The sequence below is a fragment of the Phyllostomus discolor genome, chromosome 2, assembly GCF_004126475.2.
Source record: "Phyllostomus discolor isolate MPI-MPIP mPhyDis1 chromosome 2, mPhyDis1.pri.v3, whole genome shotgun sequence".
Lineage (NCBI taxonomy): Eukaryota > Metazoa > Chordata > Mammalia > Chiroptera > Phyllostomidae > Phyllostomus > Phyllostomus discolor.
Window position 1 is genome coordinate 130,086,627 of NC_040904.2, and position 22,494 is coordinate 130,109,120.

Genomic DNA, 22,494 nt, shown 5'->3' on the forward strand with positions numbered 1-22,494 from the left:
TAACTCTAATTAAAATGGAAGGAACAGGATGTCTGACACTTTCAAAAAGCATTGTTCACACTGCTAATGCAATCACAATTTACAATCACAATTTAAATAATAGCTAACACTTTTTAAGGGGAACTATTTGCCAGGTACAACAGCAAGTATTTTCCATGCATTGACCTTTTTTGTCCTATGCATCCTACTTGGAAGATGAGAAAACTGAGGCAGAGACAGAATTTTTAATTTAAAGCTGAAAATCAAACAGATTTAAACTAAGTACCTTGATGCATTTCTCCTAACCATTATCTTATGCTGTACAGAGAAGAAAGTTTGTGTTAAGTAACACAGGGTCCACTTTTGACTACATTTTTAGGATGTAAGTGTAATTAAGTGGCACGAGCTTTATTTGCTGTGCCTCTTTTCCACCACACCACTCCTGGGCTGCTCTTAAGACTCATTTCTGCCTGTGAAGTTTCAGTAAAATGAAGGTGAGCTAATGCCTCGAGAGACTACACAATGGGTCCAATTACAGCTTGTTAATAAAAGCACTTTGCAGAAATTGGATATAGTCAACTAATTTTAAATAAAAAGATTTTTTTTAGATTGATAAAGAATGGGAAGAGAAAGAATACTCAAGAATTCCACTAGAATATATAAGATTCTAGCACAAGAATAAAACTTAATAAATACATCAGACACACTGATGGAAGATAAATTCCTTTCAGTGAAGTTTTTCGAAGAAACTCCTCACGTACTTTATGTAAAATCTTTCTAGTTAAGCTCTAACAGTGATAGTAGTAATGGCGGTGGTACTAGTTGAGTAGCGCCTAAAGCAGTAGTATATGTCTGGAGTTTAAATCAGACAGCTCTGACACTAAAAACTATCATTTGTGATAGTTTTTGTGATCTTAGGGAAGTTAATTCCCTCCAGTACTAACTTCTTTAACTATAAAGTGAGCATAATAATATCTATCTCACAAGATTGTTGGAAATAAGTGAGATAATTAATATAATCACTTAGAATGTTCTTGACACATAGTAGGTCCTTAATATTTGTAATAAATATGTTTCTCTCTTTTTTCTTTTCTTCTTATTTTCCTGTCCGCACCACCTTTTTCTTTTCTCTTGGCCATTCAATTTCTTCAATTAGAATGGAAGCAGGGAGGTGTCTTATGGTTTCCAAAAGTATCCTTCACTCTTTGATATGGTCCTATCATATCAAAGATAGGAAGTGATTTGCTGCTCCTATCTCCTACACCAAACACTCCCAGCACTTAAAAAAATAATTAGTGAGTGCATTTTGCAGGCTTGATATGATCTGTCTAGGCTTATTTAAGAATCTCTTTCTAACAAATGCATTTAGTTTGTCATATCTTTCAAATATACATCATCATGGAAATTAACATTTACAAATTCAGTAGTAAAAGCAGAATCTATTAAATCCCTCTAGGCCTAAGACTTTCATTCTTATGTGTTTTCTTTAGGGAATTCCCTTAAGACATTTGTACTTTTTTTGAGTCTCACTCAGGAGGGCAGTACTTGTTTTTTTTTGGGGGGGGGAGATACTGAGTTAAGGTGAGTATTGGGGCTAGGTATGTCCAGTAATCATAGTTTTTACTAACAAGTAAAAGTTTTCATCAACTCTTAGGTTTGTTCATTTTTTTTTTTACAAAATATGAAGCAAATGATACAGTAGGACAAATGAAGAATGCTAGCTCAATTCTTATTGGGAACAAGGCTACACACAACTATCTGATCAAGACTGCATCCTGTGTCAGGTCCAGAGATGGAAATTGCATCAGTTAGAGCCCAGTGATTGCAAGCCACAAAAACTGATTCTAGCTAATGCATACAGAGAAAAAAAAAGGTATCAGTTAGCTGGATGAGGACAACAGCAATGAGAACGGTAATTAGGAGGGTGGTGAGAAGATTAGAGCATCACACTTCTAGAAAGATTAGACTTGAGGAATTTCTGTGAGTCTAGATAACAATAACTACTCAGAATGAATGTATTTCAACTAATAATTTTTTTCTGCCCCTATATCATGTTTTTCACAATTCAGTCTCGAAAGGAAGAATCTGATTGAATTTGCTGGGTTAGGGGTGTAGGGTGTGGACATACTGAATACAAGCCCCAGCATTAATGTGCAACATGGAGGCAAGATCATTCCTTAGAGTACCAAAAGAAGAAAAGAAAAGGAAGTGGGTGCAAGGCAAGCACACATCAGAAAAACATAATTTCATTATTGAAGACAGTGAGTCCTTCCCAGTAATGATTCAATTATTTGGAAACATATTTTTTATGGAAAATCTTATACAAATTTTATAACAATTTTCCAAAAGTAAAGTATCATTTTGATTTAATGTAGAATGATGTATAATAAAACTTACTGAATAAGCAATGATTTTTTTAGCCATTTTTAGCCATGGTAGGAATAAAAATTTATTTTACAATTCTGGCTCTGCCACCCACCAGCTGTGTGACTTTGGGTCAATAACATTATTTTTCTGTATATCCGATTTCTTACCTACTTAAAATGAAAAAAAAATTGGACACAGATCTCTGTCAGGTATCAATTGTAGCCTAAGAATTATCCCTGGACCACACTTGCTTTTCAGTCCTAACCCAAACTGATAATGTGACTAGTTTATTGTCATGCTTTCAAGCTTTTGGTCATACTGAGCTGGATTAGCTTTTCTTGGTTAATTCATCTTGTTCCAATAAAAAAAGAAATTCTATAATTATTCTTGGCAAGCGTCCAAAAATATGCCTTCCTGTCCAGTTCTAATTAATAATGTGTGACTTGTTAAAAGCAGATTTTGTTCATTTGAAGGTTTTAATAGCACCCAGTTTCAATCTAGTTCTCTTGGGAAAATATTTAGCATGCATTGAATTTGCTTGACACATACAACTAATTAATTTGTCTAAAGCAAATTATTATATAAATCATAAACAAAAAGTGAAAATTGAAATCATGCCAAAATTAAAGCTTGAGGAACTTTATGCTTAATTAGCTTCAAGTTTTTTTTTTAAATTCCTATTTCCTTTAAACAAGGAACATAGATTAATGTGTGTCATTTTGAGATAGGAAACTCACACATAAAAATGGGTATTATTTATATATTTTCAAAATTTGAAAGAGCTTTCAAAAATGTTACTTAAAAAAAATATGTGTCTGAATGACACAGATCCAGTGATGACTAACAGGGTAACACACTGACAGACCTCAAGGCCGCGCTTGCGAGCCGGGACCTAGAGACACATAGAAGCAGGGGACAGTTTGAGGAACCAGACATTAATTATTCAATACTTTTCATTCTTGGTAGGGGTATTAATTTATTATAAAAATCTTGGGAAATAGAACCTGGTTATATTCTACTGTAAAGCTGGAAAGAGTCCCCCAAAGTGGAAGAGGACCAGATGCAATGAGAGGCAGAGAGGTACAAAGAGACTTTTAATTATGATGTTATCCAACTCACTGCCTGACACCAGTATTGACTTGGGAAGGTCATTGCCCAGCCAGTAATTAATGCGAGATAGAAAAATGGTAATATAATTTCAGCTTGAAGGTAGCATGGTATGATAATATACAGCATCTAGCTGAGGTGAGATGCAGATAACAAGAAGAGCTGGAAGACCGGTGGCCACTGCCATTTATTACTTCTCTCCACCTCTTTTTTTAAACCTGAAGGTGAGAAAATTATATCCCCATAAAATAATATTGGTAAAGATACAAGGAGTTTCCTGGTGTGGGAAAGTTTGTAAAGGAACTCTACCTGGAGGCATTTTCATTCATTCCCAAGTCCTAAACTTATGGGAGGCTGGTAAGTAGGACATCAGCTGCCTTAGCTACTTCTCCCATACTTGTAATCATTCCAGTGGCTTATGCGTCCAAGGGAAAACTGACCACAGGGAAGCATAACAACTTACCTGAGGAAAGACAATCCCTCAAGAAAAAAGACAGCACATTCAACAGTGTGCATGAGGAGAAGCAGAACTACTTGACCAGATGGAAGAAGAATTTTTAAAAAATAAATTATTTTCTGCCCTGGCTGGCGTAGCTCAGTGGATTGAGCGCGGGCTGTGAACCAAAGTGTCGCAGGTTCGATTCCCAGCCAGGATACAATGCCTGGGTTGCAGGCCATAACCCCCAGCAGCCACACATTAATGTTTTTCTCTCTCTCTCTATCTCCCTTCCTTCCCTCTCTAAAAATAAATAAATAAAATCTTTTAAAAAATAAATAAATTATTTTCAAGCAGATAAAAAAAGATATTTGTATAGAAGGAGTAGCAGTTATAAAAAAGTGAAATTAAAACACTGGGTATAAGATAAGTAATAATTTGAACAAGCAACTCAGTGAATATGTTAAACAACAGAAAGAAAATACCCAAAGAATAAATTAATGAATTGAAAGATGTGATTTAGAAACTCTTAATAACTCTTAGAAAGGGTTCAGTAAGGGAAAGAGAAATAGAAAGCTAAAAAAGGAGAGTTCAGACATACACAGGCTAGACAAAGTCTCAGCAGATGTATAATGGATTTTCCCTGAAAAAGAGAAAAATAAGCAATGAATAAAAAGGAGGAAATAGTTGAAGAAATAATTTACCCAATTTATTCAGATTAAAGGAAGGAAATTACTTTGAGAGAAAGAGAATGTCGAAAAAGAAGAATAAACAGAATAATATAAAACTAACAAAAAAGGTTTAAAAACATTAACTTGAATTTTAAGAATATCAATTCTTTGAAAGGGAAATGAAAGGCTCTAAAATCTTATAGAGAAAAAATAGATTACTTTAATAGATACAAGATTTAGATTGGTGTCAGACTTCTTAAAAATTTTAAAATGATACACACTTCTCCAAAGAAAACATACAGATGGCCAATAGACATATGAAAAGATGCTCAACATCATTAATCATTAGAGGAATGCAAATTAAAACCACAGTGAGATACCATCTCACACCTGTCAGAATGGCTATCACCAATAAATCAACAAAAAGCAAGTGCTGGCCAGGATGTGGAGAAAGGAGAATGCTTTTGCACTGTTGGTGGGAATGCAGACTGATTCAGCCACTGTGGAAAGCAGGATGGAGATACCTCAAAAAATTAAAAATGTACCTGCCTTTTGACCCAGTGATCCCATTTATGGGAATATATCTGAAGGAACCCAGAACACTAATTCAAAAGAGCATAAGCACCTCTATGTTCATTGTAGCATTATTTACAATTGCCAAGATATGGAAGCAGCCCAAGTGTCTATCAATAGATGAGTGGATAAAACAACTATGGGACATTCATACAATGGAATTCTACTCAGCCATTAAAAAAATAGAAAAAAGAAAATTTAACCTTTGCAACAGTATGGATGGGCCAGGAGAACATTATGCTAAGTGAAATAAGCCAGTCAGAGAAAGACAAATAACATAAGATTTCACTCATATGTGGAATCTGATGAACAAACTGAACTAACAAGTGAAACAAAGACAGACTCATAGCTGGAGAGCAGGATGACAGCTAGTGGTGTGGTGGGGGCAGGGCAAGATGTGGAGGAGGGATTTGGCAAAAAGGAAAAAGGATTCATGGACATGGACAACAGTGCAGGGAAGGCATACAAGGGGACTAAATAGTAATGGAAAAAATAAAATAATGATTAAAATAAAATAAAATAAAATAAGGATGTAATATTTTCAAAGAAAATAAAAACTGTAACATAGTATTTTTTATTTGTCTAAGTCCATAAAAATGTGAGTGTGCCATATACTTAGTTTCAGGTATATAAGTCCTCAAAGGTTTTAGAACAGAAAGATTTTTTTTCACTGAGGCTTTATTTCTTGAATTATCGATCCATGTGATATAGAAACTTCAACCTGGAGTTCCGGCCAAGATGGAGGCATAAGTGGACGCGCTGTACCTCCATGCACAACCAAGATAGGGACAACAACTTATGAACAAAATAACATCCAGAAATGACAGAAAATTGATCTCAATGGAAGGCGGACAATCAAGAAGTTGAATTAGACCTGTGTATCCAGACCAGTAGGAGGGGTGGAGCCGAGCAGCCGGGCACGGGTCACGGCGCTGAGAGCAGAGAGCGGTGGGACCAGGGCGTAAGGCATCCAGGGGCGCATAAGGCATCCAGGGCACGCAAGACCACAGCGGGTGGGCCCTGAGTACACAGGCAGCAGCTGGCAGACCCCAGTCAAGGGGTAGCAACCAGCAACCAGCAGACCCAGTGAGGCGGTAATTGCAAAGAAAGGCAGTGCCCGCAACCCAGGACCACAGCGCTGGGAAATAGAGCCTTGGGGCACTGATTGAGGAAGCCTGTGGGAGTTGAGGTGCATGGAGTGACACCCAGCCTCACAGGGGAGGTTCTTGGAGGGTCCCACGTATGCACAAGCCCATCCACACAGGAATTGGCACCAGAGGGGCCCAGTTTGCTTGGGGGAAGCAGCAGAGGGGACTGAGGTCCCTCGGAGAATGGAGCAACCACCATTGTTCCCTCTCAACCCTGCCCCCACATACAACGTCACAACCCAGCCACTGGAGTGCCCTGCCCTGGTGAACACCTAAGGCTCTGCCCCTTACTGTAACAGGTGTGACCAAACCAAAAAAACAAACAAACAAACAAACAAAAAAACCAGAGAGAGAGAGAGAGATGGCCCAAACAGAAGAACAAATCAAAGCCCCAGAACCCATCCTTTTGAGCGACTAAGAGATAGCTAACCTATCAGATGCACAGTTCAAAACACTGGTGATCAGGAAGCTCACAGAATTGGTTAATTTTGGTTGCAAATTAGATGAACAAATGCAGGCTATGATAAGAGAAATGAAGGAAAATGCACAGAGAACCAATAGTGATGGGAAGGAAACTGGGACTCAAAACAATAGAGAGGACCAGAAGGAAGAAAGAAACAACCAAACAAAAAAGAATGGAGAAATAAAAATTCAAAAAAACGAGGAGAAGCTTAGGAACCTCCAGGACATCTTTAAACGTTCCCACATCCGAATTATAGGGGTACCAGAAGGGAAAGAGGAAGAGCAACAAGTGGAAAAGTTATTTGAACAAATAATAAAGAAGAACTTTCTCATTCTGGCAAAGGAAATAGACTTCCAGGAAGTCCAGGAAGCTCAAAGAGTCCCAAAGAAGTTGGATCCAAGAAGGAACACACCAAGGCACATCATAATTACATTAGTCAAAGTAAAAATGAAGGAGAGAATTCTAGAAGCAGCAAGAGATAAGGAGACAGTAACCTACAAAGGAGTTCCCATCAGACTCTCAGGTGATTTCTCAAAAGAGACCTTACAGGCAGGAAGGGGCTGGAAAGAAGTATTCCAAGTCATGAGAGGCAAGGACCTACATCCCAGATTGCTCTATCCTGCAAAGCTTTCATTTAGAATGGAAGACAGGTAAAGCGCTTCTCAGATAAGGTCAAGTTCAAGGAGTTCAAGTTCAAGCCCTTATTTTACGAAATGTTAAAGGGACTTATCTAAGAAAAGAAGATAAAAAAAACATGCATAGTAAAATGACAGGAAACTCACAATTATTAACAACCACACCTAAAACAAAACCAAAAGAAACTAAGCAAACAACTAGAACAGGAACAGGACCACAGAAAGGGAGACCACAAGAAGGGTTAGCAACAGGGGATTAGGAGGAGGAGCGAGGGGGAAAAGGTACAGAGAATAAGTAGCATAGATGGTAGGTAGAAAATAGACAGGAGGAGGGCAAGAATAGTATGGAAAATGTAGAAGCTAAAGAACTTATGACACATGGACATGAACTAAAAGGGGGGAATGTGGGTGGGAGAGGGTGTACAGGGTGGAGGGGAGTGAAGGGGGAAATGGAACAACTGTAATGGCATAATCAATAAAATACATTTAAAAAAAGAAACTTCAACCTTGTACACAATACAAGCTTTTAGTATTTCTTACTAAAAACTTCATAATGTCATGTGCACTACCACTACTTCTCCAGAATAAATTCAAAGCATTCCAGGATGAAAGGAAAGCTCAACATGGCAGTGATGTGAGAGGTAGTATCATAAGTGTAGAAGGTACTGTAGGGTATTTAGGGGTATTAGAGCAGCAGTAGATTATGTGAGTTTGGTGTCACCTCCACAGAAAGATAAATTTTAAAAGGAATCTCAGAAGAAGTATTTCATTAAAAACAAAAGTAAGTTTATAGGAAGATGTGACAATATATTAGGAAAATAAGTACATAATTTAGCATAATTTAATATTTTCTTTAAAGTGTATATATATATATATATATATATATATGACAATCTAGAACTAAAATTCTATTGTAGAAGCCTGAGGTATGAATAGGGCAGAGTAGTAGGAACATATCTTTTTCCATGAAGAAGATAGAAATAATAATACCTTTAGAAAATTGATATGAAATATTAAACAAATATGTCTAAAAGGAAGTTCAGTTTTAAAAAGTATAAAAATTATGTGACTTTTAAATGCATGAAAAGTATAAAAAAGGAGAAAAAATAAAGAGGACAGTGTTGAATATGTAACAAAATAAAGTGGTTAAAGATAGGCATAATATAGTTGTAATTGCAATAAATGTAAGTAAGTTAAATTTACTGATCAAAAGAGTTTCTCAGATTGGATGAAATTTATCTGTCAATCTCACAATTTCAGTTGCCCAAGAAACAGACTTAGGCAGTGATCATTGTGCAGGAGGTTTTTTGGTAGTTTCTTTCTTTCTTTTTTTTTTAAGATTTTATTCACTTATTTTTAGAGCAAGGGGAAGGGAAGGAGAGAGAGGGAGAGAAACATCAATGTGTGGTTGCCTCTCAAGCACCCCATACTGGGGACCTGGCCTACAGCCCAGGCTTGTGCCCTGACTAGGAATTCAAGCTGTGACCCTTCAGTTCCCAGGCTGGCACTCTATCCACTGAGCCACACCAGCCAGGGCCCTTCACTGCATCTTTAACAGCAGCTACTACTTGGTAGAATTTGAAGTAATCTAGTGTAATCCACCATTGATCTATTTTTGTGTAAAGACCAGACTATTTTTGGAAATATCATTAGAACCATCACCTCTACATCATTTAGTTCTTTAAGGGCAGCACCAATCTCTGCCAATGACCAGGATATAACATCATTTCACATTTAGTATTTTAACCAGGTTGAGGAGGGTGGTATTCAGAGTCTTCCTCTTAGCTTTCTCTGCTCTGATAGCTCTTACCTCACAGACCAAGAACCAATGCATCAGTTCTGCCAACTAGCAAGCATGTCCATTCTAATTATTCATTCAATGGCTGAGGAAATGGCCACTGGGTGGATCCATGATGTCAACATACCTACTGGTGAGTTGAACCTAGACCAGATTCTGTTGGTTAGTCCCCACACACCCTCATTCTAACAGAGGCATAATTATGTTTCCAGGTTCCCAAATATCAGTATCAACTCAGATCCTATGTTCAACATTTTCAAATGTCTTCGTAGTCTGAGTATTCTTCTTTTCACAGTGTCAATGACCATGCATCAATGACCACGGTTTTCTTTGGAGAAAGACCAAGGAAATAATTCATTATAATGTCCACTTGTAATGGTGTTACACAGTTCTCATCCTGAGCACCTGGACTCTTCTTTAACTATTGGGTTCTGAGTCTATTATCTATCAGCAAGGGGTCATACTTTTTATCGGAATGGATGTCCTCAGCTTCCTAATCATCTATCTGTGAATTATTTTGATTGTGTAGATTGAGCAAGAACTTGTAGGTTGTCCATCCATATTGCTTCTAGGACACTGTGTTCTATATAATTATCCCCATACCTCTCTGTAGGCCAGCACTGCCCCAATTTTCTGGCTGCCATTCAGACTTTCTTGCTTATTCCTATAATTGTAGCCACCTGCCTTCTCTCAGTTAAGTACCACCAGCTGGTCTCTATTATTTTGAGATCTTCTTTCCAATTGATATGAGTTTTGTAACAGCATCTTCCACCACCAGATGGCAAGCTTCTCAGTGATGTTGGTGTCCCTCTCCTTAGTGTCTTCCTTAGAGCTTTGAGAAATTCTGTCTCTGTGTTTTCCAATGGAGCATTGTTGGATGGGTGGTTTCCTAGCTGTCCTGCTTATCATTGGGAAAAGCTGTAAGCTGAAGGAACTTTTCATGGATATAGGTTGAGAAATAGCCAGAGATTTCTAGTGAATGCAAAGAGCAGTGGTGAAAAAATGATGTACACAAATTCATTTGGAAAATGATATATGTTATTCTATTCAATAGATTAGTTCTATATCTTTCTTTATTTAATATATGCACAACTGACTTTAGAAATGACACTAACAGAAAATTGAAACAATTAGAAGATACTTATCAACTTCAGAGTAGAATTCTTATTAATGCTAAGTCCAAATATTTCTTACAAGTTACTTTTGTTAGTTATTAAAATCTTTTCATTTATCCTATAAAGGAGAAACTATTGACCCCATATTAAACTCCCCACTTAAAAGTAAGACTACAGTTGCTGGGATGTTTTACCTCTTATTCACTTATCCCAAGGTCACAGAGACTTTTGCTATATTTTCTTCTAGAGGTTTTATAGTTTTTGATTTCACATTTAGGTCTATGATCCATGTCGAGTTAATTTTTGGGTATAGTATGATGTATGGATCAAATTTCATTATAATTTTTTGCATATAGGGATCTAAGTATTTCAATATCATATGTTGAAAAGGCAGTTCTTTTCCACTGAATATTCTTTATGAAAATTGAAAAACCATGTTATGTGAGGGTCTATTTCTGGACCCTATTTTTTTCACTTGAGTTATTTGTCTATACTCATGCCAATAGCATATTGTTAAACCTATTTATTCCTTGAGTTTTTAAAAGATTTTATTTATTTATTTTTAGAGAGAGGGGAAAGGAAAGAAAAAGAGAAGGAGAGAAACATCAATGTGTGGTTGCTTCTCAGACCCCCTACTGGGGACTTGGCCCACAACCCAGGCATATGCCCTGACTGGGAATCAAACCAGCACCCTTTTGGTTTGCAGGCCCATGCTCAGTCCACTGAGCTACACCAGCCATGGCTTCTTAAATTCTTTTATTTCCTTTCCTTACCTATTGCTCTGGCTAACACTTCTGGTTCAGTGTTGATTAGAAATGGTAAGAATAGACATCCTTGCCTTGTTCCTGATATTAGGAAGTAAGGTCAGTCTTTCGCAATAAAGAATTATATTAGATTTAAGTTAATTATATATCCCCGTTATTAGATTTAAAAAGTTTCTATTCCTAGTTTCATGAGTTTTTTTTTAAAATAAAGAATAGATACTGGATTTCATCAAATGCTTTTTTCTATATCTAGTTAGATGACCATGTAATTTTTTTCTTTTTTAGTATGTTGATATAATGAATTAATTTGTTTTGTTTTCAAGCATTAAACTAACCTTGTACTTTTGAGATAACTCCTCTTTGTCATGATGTATTATCCTTCTAATATACTGTTCAATTCAGTTTGCTAACATTTTATTAGGAATTTTTGTATCTTTGCTCACTAGAGATATAAGTATGTAGTTTTCTTTTCTTATAATATCTTTACCTGATTTTGATATGGGAATAATACTTGCCACATGAAGGAGAGGGAAATTATTTCTCCTCTGTAATTGTCTGGCAGAATTTGCATAGAATTTGTATTATTTCTTTCTTATGTGTTTAGTAGACTTAATCAGTGAAGCTATCTGGGCCTAGAGTATTCTTTTGGGTAAGATTTTAACTTGAATTCAATTTGTTCAATAAATATAGCAGTATTTAGGTTATCTGAGAATATTCAAATCATACTATAATACTACCCACCTGATAGTCTTCCTTCTGAAGAAACTTTGAAAAAAGGAGAATTCTGCATTAAAGACTTGTAAAGGATAAAGGAAAGAGAAGGTAAGAAGAACAGAATAGCTCACTGCAACAAGAAGTTTGAAAAATTTAGTTATGAATTATAGCAGTAAAAAAAGTATTTCAAGGTGCTTTCTTAATCTGAATACATCTGAGTTTATAAGGTTGATTTTTATCGGATTTTATTAAGTTATATATGTCATAAAATTTATAGAGATGGATAGTTAATGATTAGTAATACATAATATTTCATATTGGCAGTGATATAATTGAGATAATATGGATATTGAGAAATAAAATTCATTTATTCATGCATTTATTCACAAACTCATTTACATATTCATTGATTCAGTTTTTTAATGCATTCATAAACTACTAATTCCCAAATATTATTTACTTAAGATCTTTTATGTGCTAGGTACTACTTGAAGTCTTGGAAATTTAGCTGCAAACAATAAAGATTAGCATAAGTAAACAAGTAACATTTTAGGTGACCATGATGAATATTATGATAAAAATAAAGCCAGATGACATAAACAAAAATTACTCAAGGGCTGCTTTAAATTGAAAGATCAGAAGGGTATTAATAAGGAGATGGAATTTAAGCTAGCAAGAAGGAACTTGTCAAGAACACACTTAAAGGGCAAATAATTTATGAAAAGGAAACAACTCATGAATAAAACAATACAGTGGGATGAGCTGGGCTGATCTGAGGGTCTCTGAGGTCAGTGGTGCTGGAACAGACCAAGGGAAATGCAATCAGTGGAAGATGAAGCAAGAGAAGCAGGAAGGATCTACATGTAAGGTACTTTAGGAATTTCACGCTGGGCGTCATGCAGAAAAGTGACATGTGATTTATGTATTTAAAAGATCACCCCATAGGCTATGTGCAGAACAGACTGGGACAGAGTGGAAATGAGATCTGGTAAAAAAAAGAAATGATGGTAGTTTGGACTCGAGTTGTGGTAACAGAAATGGAAATATGTGAATGGGTATGTGTTACACTTTGGATGTAGACAGAACATGCTTTTGGGTTAGAATAAGGACTTGGGAACATTTCCCAGTAGTTGACTTGCAGATATTTTGGCCTAAGCACCTGTGTGTGGTGCTGTCTAGTCCCATGGAAAAAAAATCAAGGGAATGGAAATTAACATATATTTTGGATATCTTAAGTTTGAAGTAGCTAATTAATATCCCAGTGGAAATGTCAAATAGTCATTAGTATATATGAATTCAGAGTTTAGAGGGATGACATTTATTAACTCATTCACTCATTCCACAAAAACTTATTAAGAGATTATTATATTTTAGATAACTGCTAATAATAGTAATGTTACTACATGGAAGAAGTAAGATTATTCCTGACTTTAAAAAGTTCGCCTTCTAGAGCAGGAGACAGGCACATAAACACATCATTACTACACAGTGAAATAAGTACTATAATAACGAATGAACAGAGCACTTTACATATCAGATGATGGAACAATCATTTCTGCTTGAGAGAATTTGTAAAGGAATTGCTGAAATTGAAAAGTAGATAGTATTTTCTTTTTAGTAAAAAAAGGATGCCAAATTACTAGAGTAAAATTGCTGAAAATAAGCTTATAAATATACATGAGATCTTTGAAAGCTAAGCTTAATATCTTCAGGGAGACACCACAAGGAATTACTCCCAAATACAAACAGAGACAAATAGAAGAATCAATGTACCACATGCACTGAAAGGTGAATATTTTGCAATTGTTGCATTTTGTCTAATTTGTTTTATCGCCTTTTTTGGATGGCATATTATCCAATGAGTAGTTCGATGAGTATCAATTTTCTTTCCATGTCCTTGAATATTGTCTAGGTAAGTGAGAATATTTCAAGGTATATTTTTAAAAATAGCGCCTACATTCTCCAAGCAGTTTCATGGCAACATGCAAACCCAATATTTTCAAATGCTTGCTGACATTATCACTTACTCCACTTAATTAAGAACCTTGTTGTGTTCTTGTCCTACCTCTGTTTCTTTATGCTTTACACATAGCCTTGAAAGCAGCAGGAAAACTAGAGACTAAAAGTTGCATTTCTTCTTGCACCCTCCTTCAAATTGTGAGTGTAAAGGGAAAGACAGGAGATTAGGTAATTTTTCTCAGTTGGAAAGCTTACATATTCCCAGAAAAGAGTTAAGAAATAAGGAAGCTGTAAATGGAGGGAGCAGGAGTGCTACATTTGTCAGTATTCTGGTTCCTCTTTAGGTGTATGGTCTAAGGGGTGTCAAACTCATTTTCACTGGGGACCACATCAGCCTCGCGGTTGCCTTCAAAGAGCCAAATGTAATTTCAACTCCTTAACAGTTAAGGAGTAGTTACATTTATACAGTCCTAAAATTACATTTGGGCCTTTGAAGGCAACTGTGAGGCTGATGTGGCCCCCAGTGAAAATGAGCTTGACTCCCCTGGTCTAAGACCTAAAATTAAAGTCCAGTATTGTTTGCTGTCCTGACTTCTGTTCAAACATCAAGAGCCTTGCATGGCTTAATTGAATACCCTCTCCACCCCGTTGTACTTCCATTGTTAAAATCTCCTAGCCAAACAACCCTCCTTTCAAGGGGACCAAGTAAAGTTCCTGCTTATTCCTGAGTGGTGGGTTTCAGTTCCCTTCCAGTCTATGGTACTATTCAAACAGCCAATCACATCTTCCGGAAGAACTGAGGTTCATCCCACCCTCTTGATACTACAAACCTTCCACAGGCCCTGGCTGTTCACTTTGCTCCTGAGTGCACCCCCCTACCCATGTATCTCTGCATTGCATGTGCTGTTCTCCTTTCCTGAACTGTGAGTAAATATGACTGATATACTGTAGTCGATCACACCTGCCTGCTGTCAGGTATTGTGTGTTTTGCCACAATCCTATGACAGGGATCTCTTCCTCGTGAATGCAGTGAATAATAGCAAGTGATTAAAACAAGTTGGTATGAGACACACACAGCTCTTTGCTATGGACAGATAGGAACAGACTACTTTAAGAAAAGGAAAGGTACGCCTTTACTCCAAGAAGTGTGGGTTAATGGCAGCTAATTTTCAATGTAAGCACAAGAAATAGTTTGCCTTCTTTACTATCCTAATGTTCCCAAAGTGTTTTTGGAACTCGATGTTATAAATCCACAGCTCATGCTTTCTTCCTGTCTCCTTGCTTTTATTATCCTTTATTGCACATTTTGGTTTGATCTCTACCTGGATCAGTGTCTTAATTCTCAGTTCTGCATGAGTTATTCCCTTTTCTAATTATACTTTCCTTAATGAGGATCTTTCCAATGTACACAGAAGGCCTCACACCCTGTGCTCTGATGCATGTTTTGAAGCAGGACTTCAGCAAAGCAGATCCTTTCCACCCTCTCTTGGCCTTCGGGCTCTACAATTATAATCCTTCAAGTTTTGATTGAAGTCTATTCTTTGGTTGTCAACTCCTGCCAAGTTCAGTAGCAGGCTTGCATGTGGTCTCATTATTTTTTGGGGGGGGTAGTATTATCCATTTTTAGATTATCAGGCAACTTTCTCTCTAAAACTATAAAAGCTTCACCATAAATTCAAGCATAGATGATAGGTATTAGATTTTTTCCCCATGGCTTGGATTAGCACAGTGAATTAAAAGTTGACTAACATCTATTATCCACACTGATATGTCTGTGAACATTTACACAATAGGCTGTGACCCATTAGCAATTACCATCAGTCTCCAAGCACATGGAGTTTTTCAGGATTAAATGCCGATGACATCAGCTTTGTGGCTATTGTTCATTTCATATATGTAGCCAGTCTGTAGCCACACACATGCACATATATGCACACTTATGTGTATCCCATTTTCACAATACAGTTGATTACTTGTTTGTTCTACCTTCTTTTTATCCCACTGCAAAAACAGTTCATTTCCATTTGACTCTAATGGAAAATGTTCTCCTGAGTGAAAGAGAGCTCTTGGTTATCCAATGAACTAAAGCTGCAGTGATAACACATTCAGAGTTGTCAAGGAGTAGGAGATTGATTTCTGCAAATGGAATGAAATGGCAACTGAAAGTGATAGCTTTAAAACTATCTCCCCCTTCTGCTTGACATCGATCTTTTCTCTATGTGCCAGCTCATTATCTGGTGGGCAGGGGGGAATTGCAACTTGACATAATCCGTGGCAGTTTTACAAGGGAGAGTGGAAGGGCGGACTGTCTGGTACAATGCTCTGATTGACGGAGGTTTGTAGCCCACAAATGATGGTATGATATACTCATATGGAAAGAAAAGTATTTATTTGTGGACTACAGTTACATTAAATAGCTAGAGATCATGTTATAAATGGTAAGAAAACCCACAATACATGATTCTAGTGTAGGGTAGTATTTAAAAGACTAGATTGCATTAACATGGCATTTCCCTGCTCCTACTTTGGTCTGCTGTGAAGCTTGAAGACAATTTAATTTCATTTTGAGTCTTTGTAGTGCTTTGGTGCATTTCCAAGGGCAGATTAAAGACGATTCATGGGCTGTGGACTGCATCACAGTTACCCAAGTTAGGACTTGGTAATTGGTACAAAAGGATGAATGCATTTACTCTAGGAGGTTCTGAGATCAAACAAGTCTAATAAAATTCTTTTAAGTGGATCCTTCACCTCATTTAAAAAAGAATGTCTGTAAGCCCATCAATTTACTTTGAAAGGTTCTTTTGACCTTCTGGAGAGATTGGTGTGTACATTTATTTTTGATAATATTGAGTGGATGCTGCCCTCTATTACATGTGTGTCTGTCAAAGTGTGCTCTCGGTGCCTGGGAATTGTGCATCTCAGATTTTTTACATTAATATTGGAGATAATTCAGCGTTAATGGAACAAAAATCCTGTGGCACATGGAACAAAGAACTCCCTGCTTCTAGGTAGAGTGCTCTAAATTGCATATCAAAACACACTGTAGCATAGGCTCTCTGAGCCCACAGGTTCGTTTGTTAAGAAATAAGTAATTCTCTTGTCATCTTGATGTAAATCTTAGCTTAGCACAGCTCACATCTTCCCCTTAGTTTTCAGCCACTCTCTGACTTCTATGCCCCACTTCTGCGATCCTTACTCTCACCACATAACCCCATCCTTGAGAAGTGAAAAAGATAAAGGCCATAATGAGCCGAAATCCACATAAATTCTCTCCTGTCTTATTCTGTTAACATAAACTTCTTGAAGAGGGGATCACACTACCTTCCACTTACTTGTCCTCTGCTCACTTATTCTTTACCTAGCTTCTAGCCACACTGTTCTACTAAATTCAGTTCATTTCTGTTTGTTCCAGAGACTCCTTCATCTGTGCTTGCTTAAGGCAGAGATGGGGGGAGGCTTATGCTTAGCTGCAAGGATTCTTGAGTCACACACCACATGGAGCTGGAAGATTCACCCTGCCCCCTCACTGCTGGCTCCTCTGTCATGTTTTTTTGTTATGCCTGCTGTATCCCCTCTGTCACCATTTTACTTCTGATTTTTCAGAGAGGCTTCGGGATACAGATACTCATTACCTGGTATACAGTAACTGCCTAATTGAGATCTGCTAATTATGGATGAATTTAAATTATCTAGTAGAAATATTTTCTATAATTTGCATTTACCATTAATTCTCAACAATGCTTCCTCCTCTTTAAAACAATTCCACTTACATCTAAATCAAACTGTGAAGTATACTATTTCACTTCTTTGTTCCCCTCTATATTAAATCACTTTTCTATGTTAAATCATGACTTGGGTCAATAACTATACAGTTCATCAGAGTTCCAGTAAATCCTTTTGATAATTTTCTATTATTAAAAAATAAATATAATCACATAGAGCAGGAGTCACAGAATAATTTTGTGGTAAAGTTAAAGGTATTTCTGTAGTGAAATGGAATTGGGAGTCACATATGAGCTTTGGTTGGGCAGTTTAGTGGCAGAGGAGTTGTAATCAACAACAGAAATCACCATGAGAAGCATTTGTGATTTTCATTGTCATCTTAAAGATGTGAGCTACTACCACAGCCTTTGAAAGTTTGCTAATGAGGCCAAACAATGGTGTGAAGAGATGATGGATATGAAAAAGGAAAACAAACCAGCCTGTGGAGAAATGAGGAGGTGAGAATTAGCGTAGAACGCCTAGATTCAAGTTAAACCTCTAGCACTCATAGCTGTCTGATAACTCAGTCCCTCTACATTGGACCCTATGAATTGGGAAGAATTTCACCTACCTATTTCTTGGTGCTGTAAAGTTCTTTGTGGACAGTACCATTACACATGAAAAGGATTATTTAGACTGCCTTGTATCTAATAAACAGCTTATCTGTTAGCTCTATTGAGTTGATTTCTTTTTGTTCTAAAAGACAATACCCTCATGGACCAAGCAGATAAATTCCATGCTGCTTGAGGTAAATTATTCTTGTAATGTTAATGGTTACTTGACCTCCTCAACTTTTAGTTTTTTCATCTGTATTGCGAACAATACTAGCTCCTCCCTCATGAGAGAGCTGTAAAAATGGAGGTAATGCGTGTATGTGGTTGGCACAGAGTAAGCACTCAATATCTCTCCTACCTTCCTGGTCTCATTTCTTGTAACTCTTCCTTATGCACCCCGAGAACCTCTCATACTGCCCCATGTTCACATCCTGGAATGCCATGCTCTCTCATGCTGCCATGCTTTGCACAAGCTCTTCCCTTTCCTAAGAACATATCCCCTCCTGCCCACATTCTTCTTGGGGAAAAAAAATGTCTATGTCTATAAACACAATTCATTTCTCCTTCAGGTAATTTCACTTTCAACTACCAGCCAAGTAAGTCAAAACTAGATTTCTCTGAATCTATTGTATCTCTAGAATAATAACTTTCATTCCAAAGCAGGACCTGACTGTGACAGCAACATTTTTACTATGGTTTTTAAAAATGGTAGGCAAGTCAAGAAATCACACAACATCTGGCAATACTCTTTTCTTTTTTTTTATTTTCTAGAATATTTGTTTTATGGTGCTAATGTTTGAAAAATATATACAAAATCACTGTTAAAAATTAAGTAATACTTAAAAATTATTACTAGACATACACAACTATAAAAATTCTAGATGTGTAATGTTCCAGAATGTTGAAAAATTCTTCTAGTTTGAAGCATTCAACCTTATTTTTCTTTTTTATTTTACCATCTGAATTATTTTTAAGTGTAGAGTGCAGTGGAAGTTAAATGCATTGATGCTGTTGTTCACGAAATCTCCAGAACTTTTCACCTTTCAAAACCAAGATTATATAACTATTAAGCAATAACTGCCCATTTCTCTCTCTCCCCCAGCCTCTGGCAACCACCATTCTGTTTTCTGCCTCTATGAATTTTACTATTCTATGTACCTCCTATGTAGGTAGAGTCATGTAGCATTTCTTTTTGTGACTAGCTTATTTTACTTTGCATAATGTTCTCAAGGTTCATCCATGCTGCATGTATCAGAATACCCTCCCTTTTTAAAGATGAATAATATCACATGTATATGTATGTTTACAAACATTTTATTTATTTTTTATTCACTCATCTGTTGGTAGATGCTAGATTGCTTCCATCTATTGGCTATTGTGAATATGCTGCTATAACAGTGGCTGTGAAGATATCTTTTTGAGACTCTGCTTTTGATTCTTTTGGGTATATTACCTGAAGTGGAATAACTATAGCATATGGTTCTGTATTTTTAATTTCTTAAGGAACTGTCACATGGTTTTCCATAGCAGCTGAGCCTTTTTACATTCCTACCAACAGTGAACAAGGGTGACAATTTCTCCACATCCTCACCATTACTTGCTATTTTTCTGTTGTTGTTGTTTTTCTTTTTCTTTCTTTCTTTTTTTTTTTTTTTGATAGTAGCCATCCTGCTGGGTGTACTACACTACTATTATCAGGGTCTACCACTGATTCTCCTGGTAGATTTTTATTTTTCTTACCAAGCCCTAGTTCTCTAGCCACAAAGTGCCAGCCAAAAAACACAGAGGGGGCTTCCTTGTGCTGATGTAATCTTCTGGGCCTCAGAAAACCAAAGATTAGCAGATGCCTTTGACTTCTGGGCTACCAAAATCAAATATCCAGCCATACCCTTCACCTCAGAATTTTTTCCTATCTTAGTTTGGGCTTACACTAAGTTAATTCTTTAGACTGAAGAGCCTGTTCAATTTTCTGCCTTTCATAAAACATCAGTTACCTCCTTGGGAAAAAGTAATGAATCCCTTCACTTTTTTGCCAATGTACACTGCGTACTACTTGAGTTAATACATATGACATAATAATTGTTTGCTTATGTTATATTATGCCTCTAAAGCACACACAACATACCCAATTACCATTCCCTTCTTTCTTCCTACTAAAAGAACTATGATTATATTTTGAATATCCTGATTTCAGCTACAAATCCATATTCCCCAGGCTGTCTGTCATGAAACAGTTCTGGTCAGTGAGAACAATGTGGAACATAGGTATTTTCTGAATAAGTTTTGGCTTCCTACTGAGGGCATATTAGGGATATAAGTGAGAGGGGAGGCATGGAGCAGCCATTTTGGAGTCATGTAGCAACGATGAAAATAAAATCCACATTATGAAGAGTGACGAACTAAAAGATGAAAGGAAGCTGTAGTGACATTATGAAACTTCTGTACCATGCCAGCTGTGCATATATTTTTTTTAAAGATTTTACTTATTTATTTTTAGAGAGGGAAGGGAGGGAGAAAGAGAGAGAGAGAGAGAAACATTAATGTGCAGTTGCTGGGGGTCATGGCCTGCAACCCAGGCATGTACCCTGACTGGGAATCGAACCTGCGACACTTCGGTTTGCAGCCCACGCTCAATCCACTGAGCTACGCCAGCTAGGGCTGCATATGGTTTTTTAAATATGACAAAATACCACATTGTTTTGTAAAGCCAGTGCTTTCTGAATTATTTATATCACAAAGTATATAAAAAATGATAATCCTTTATACTTTCTAGGAAAAGTCAAGTCAGACAGAGATGAACATTCAAAATTCTCTCTCTGCTCTCAAGTGGAGGAATGAGGCAGGGGTCGAGGGAAGGCCGGTCATTATCTTGTCACACCTGCAACCATTGGCAAACTAGAAATGTGCTATGTAGCACACCTGTTTGGAGTCGCTGACTAAGCCATGATAAACACATTGCTTTTTCAGAAAGCTGAGCACAATTTCTTACTAATAAGAGTTTCTCTAGCTGGACAATGAAGTTTTAGAGAGCCAAATTATGCATTATTTGTTTTTTATCTAGTATGCTGCTAAAAACATAGTCTTTACTCAATAAATAATTGTTGAATAAATGAAAAGCACCTACTGTTCTGTTACGGTATACAGTCAGTTGGAGAGCATGCAGCTGCGGCAGTGTGAGCACAGCCTGTGGCTACTTTGGAGGGGTGGGCAGTGCAGGGGCGGTGCAGAGAACACGGCACACCAGGATCCAGGGGTGCCCTGTAGACTCCAGCGGGCTGCACCAGATAGAGAGGCCGGTGCCATGTCCAGCCTCTGGAAGCAGCTGAGGGCTGTGGCTTCTCCAGGCTTCCTGATGGCAGGTCCCACAGCCCCGCCCCTCCTTGCTGACCCTGGTACCTTAGAAGGGAGAGGGGTGGGGGGAGAGATTTCCCCCACCGGCCAATATGGCGAAGGGGGAGGTTCTTACACCGGGCACACCAAAGGCTAGAAAGTTGAATGGATAGGCCTGAGCACACAAAAAGCTAACAAGATAACTGACCAGAAAAACCAAAGCCCTCCCTTCTCTATCCCTATAAGAACCCAGGGCTTGAGCAGGAAGGGGAAATGGTTCTTGAGATGGGAGCCCACCATTCTCCCGAGTGTTAGCACCTGAGTAATTCTCTTTCATTTTGCACCAGTACCTGTCTCATGGGCTTGGCTTCCCTTGCAGCAGGCAGATGAACCCGAGTTTTCGGTTATATTTCCAAACTGGCTTCCTCACAGTTCTGGATCATGCTCATTTCTAACTTAAAGCCTTGACTCAGGTTCTTCTGGCCTGGAAACATTTTTTGACCTGTCTTCACATAGCTAAATCTGACCCAGTCTTCAAAGTCCTTCTCAATGATCACTTCTTCCATGAAAGTTCTCTTTTCGTTTTGGCTCAGATCACACCATCTTATCCCTTTCCCCGTACTCCTGTACTCTTGCTGGAGAAAGGTTTACTGTAGCCCTCATACTCTAGTCATATAGATGTCCTCCAACTAACAATCCAGCTTTTCATGTGGTCACATGCTAACCATATTTTCTACTGACAGAATATTGTACTTTAGATGGTCTTTTTCTAAAAATATATTTCTTACCATGTAAATCTAAACAATTGATGACAAAATTACATAAGAAAATTTACTGGATAAAACTAAATGATATAAATACTAAATTTTTAATGTTCTCTTCCTGAGATGAGTCCAGGAAGTTTCTTAAAATATAAATCTAGTAAATGTGGGTTAACTATACTAAATTGATCAGAATCCTCCTCGAGTAAGCATTAAGATTTTTCAGGGCCCCAAACTCTTCCAACTGCATTTAAAGATAGTATCATCTGTCCCAATATTTTCACCAAAACTCTGACAAAAAGTTAGGCTTTTAAAGTTCTTTGTATGATAAAGTGGGGCTTTTATTCTCTGGAACAAT